Source organism: Salvelinus alpinus, chromosome 9, assembly GCF_045679555.1.
Source record: "Salvelinus alpinus chromosome 9, SLU_Salpinus.1, whole genome shotgun sequence".
Lineage (NCBI taxonomy): Eukaryota > Metazoa > Chordata > Actinopteri > Salmoniformes > Salmonidae > Salvelinus > Salvelinus alpinus.
In genome coordinates, this window is record NC_092094.1 from 40644473 (window position 1) to 40647386 (window position 2914).

The window sequence follows — 2914 nt, forward strand, 5'->3', positions numbered from 1 at the left end:
TTTAGTGTTTCACCATTTATTGTGTACAGAGACAAATACTGTAGCTAAGGTGACTCAAGCAGTATTTGAAGTATCTAAATATATTGCCGGTGGGGGGGGGCACAATCTTACAATGTTGCAGTCCAGAAATGAGCGCTTTACCATCTATGCCAAAAGCCTTAGCCTGTAATGGAGACAGTAGAACTGTCATCAACGCATGCTTCAGTATTCCCCCCTCTCTCTAGGAGCATTCGTGTGCCCAGGCCCCATAAGCGTATCAAACGTTTCCCAGCCTGGTCACCAATGTAGCCAACCAATGTAGAGAGAGAAGTGCCTTAGCGGAATGCAATCTTAAGATCGTGTGGTCCAGAGACGAGAACTCTACCATCTACGGCAAAAGCCTGGGCACTTGACTGGGAAATATAATTCTCATCACTGTTACAATAGTAAAACGTAATGTTAGTCACCTCATCAAACTGATTCTAAATTGAATTTTGTCTTCCAGATGCTCTAACAAGCATGTGTATATGTAGTTGGTGATCTTCAATTATAAAATGCAGTAGACTGTAGGCTGTGTAAGACAAACCCCACAAAGAAAAGACATCAGGCACATGGATATGTGTTCTCAATGTCTAATAGTGATGGCAGGGCTACTTTAAACAGCAGTAGGAGGGTTCTCCTCACAGGTGAGTGACTCAGCTGAGCCAATGCTTGGTTAATAGCACATGGTTGATCATCGGGAGCAGGCCACAGGAGAGGAGAGCTAAAAAGATAATGGGAGAAAAAAGTGAGAAGAATGAATCAAAGAAATGACATTAAACGATTGTAGTTTATAACTAGAAATGAACATCCTGACAGATCTTCTTCTTTTTTTTTACAACAGCTAGGCTACTAGAAGGATAGAGGCAGGGTGCTCTGCATCCTACTCCAACTTAGCTACAGATTGTACACCAGATAATGTGATATAACCAAATACTTTTGATATCCATTACTGGATGTTACAGGTTTGCCTATACCAAAACGCAGTCATACATTCCTCAACTAACCTGGTATTAGCAACTAACCTGGTATTAGCAATACTGTCTTCGTTCTCAATTCTGTAAAACAGTTATCTTATAAATGTATGTTTCCAGTTGCAGGTAGTTCTGCAAACAGATAAAACTCATGAAGATTGTAAATCCTTTCGTACCGCACAAGGAGGTTCCTCGCCATCTTAGCTGCCGCACATCTAGAATTTCCCAGCATCTTTGCCAGAACTAGTCGTTTCTATGTGATGCAGCCGCGGCCACCTGTAAAAGTAGATGACAGCACGTTCACACCGCGCTACTAAAACAAAAAGATCTACACACATGCAAGAGGCATATTTCAGTCGATACAAAACATGGATTTACTATAGAAGTTATCTCTGGTCTTTATAGAACCACCTGCAACTTGACACAGACGTGTACACTGGGTGTACAAAACATTAGGAACACCTTCCTAATATTGAGTTGCACCCCCTTTTGCTCTCAGAACAGCCTCAATTCGTTGGGGGGTCATGGACTCTAACGTGTCGAAAGCATTCCACAGGGATTCTGGCCCATGTCGACTCCAATACTTCCCACGGTTGTGTCAAGTTGGCTGGATGTCCTTTGGGTGGTGGACGATTCTTGATACACACGGGAAAATGTTGAGCGTGAAAAACCCAGCAGCGTTGCAGTTCGTGACACACAAACCAGTGTGCCTGGCACCTACTGCCGTACCTGTTCAAAGGCACATAACTCTTTTGTCTTGCCTATTCACCCTCTGAATCGCACACATACACAATCCATGTCTCAACTCTCAAGGCTTAAAAATCATTTTTTATCCTGTCTCCTTCCCAACTAGACTGATTGAAGTGGATTTAATAAAGGATCATAGCTTTCAACTTGTCAGTCTGTAATGGAAAGAGCAGGTGTTCCTAATGTTTTGTACACTCAGTGTATAATATAACTGTTTTCCAGAACCGAGAACGAAAACAGTATCGCCAACAGCAGGCTAGTTGAAGAATCTATGGCGCCGTCCAGTAATGGATACCAACAATCTTCGGTTATATCACATCTAGTGTAGCCTACAATCTGTAGTTAACTATTGACAGGGATAATGTGGCATTTCTTATTTGTTATATGAATGAAATTAGTGAGTCCTGCCTTGATGACAGTATTAGCTTTACAATACTTGTCCTATAGATGTTTGTAGTTTTAAATTATTACTTGGAATAATGATATCTAAAGCTCCCTGTCCTGGAATGACATGATGATAAAGATATCTGCTACTGCTAGCTATCAACAGGTCTACTTGTTGTAGCTAGCGAGCTACATTGCTAAGGTTGCTACATTATAAGTAAAGTTGGGAGTTATTTTACAGCTTGCATTATGGTATCATGTTTCTATAAGTAAATAGATTACGAATATAAAAAAATACATTAACCATAGCAGTTTGTCGGACGGAGATCTCTCGAGGTGTCGCCGGCTGTGTTTAGTTCCTTAGATATGGAGAACTTGATTGGCAGATGTGATCAGCAGAGAAGGAAGCGATAGTTCACGGAGTTGTATCTCTAGTTCTATGAGTGGAGCAGAGCCCAATAGGGGAGCTCTGCTCCTAGTGGTTTACCCCGCTGCTTAGGCAGCGAACAGCCTGAGAGAAAATTATGCACACACTTGCAGCCAATAGGAGTACAGGTGTCCCTATATAAGGGGACGCTTCCCCTCAATCAGCCTCCCGAAAAATGATCTTCAGCGAGACTGGGGGTCGGCTGGGCCTTAAGTCCTATGGGGCTCCGCTCCACTCATAGAACTGGAGTTACACTCCGGTAACTATCGTTCTATATCGTGGAGCTCCGCCCCAAACACCTTAATGGTGGCCGGGGATCGCTGCTTGTCAAACATGAACTGTAGGAATGAGAGCACGCTCTCGA

The 2914-nt window shown here is 42.7% G+C and overlaps 1 long non-coding RNA gene across 1 annotated transcript; it reads right to left on the bottom strand.

Annotated features, from left to right (window-relative positions):
* Positions 1-2617, bottom strand: LOC139530063 (uncharacterized). The gene is made up of 3 exons (XR_011665947.1): positions 2428-2617; positions 1169-1268; positions 1-742 (listed from the first exon to the last, which is right to left on the bottom strand). It is a non-coding gene; the product is annotated as an uncharacterized lncRNA (long non-coding RNA).
* Between the last annotated feature and the right edge of the window lie 297 nt (positions 2618-2914).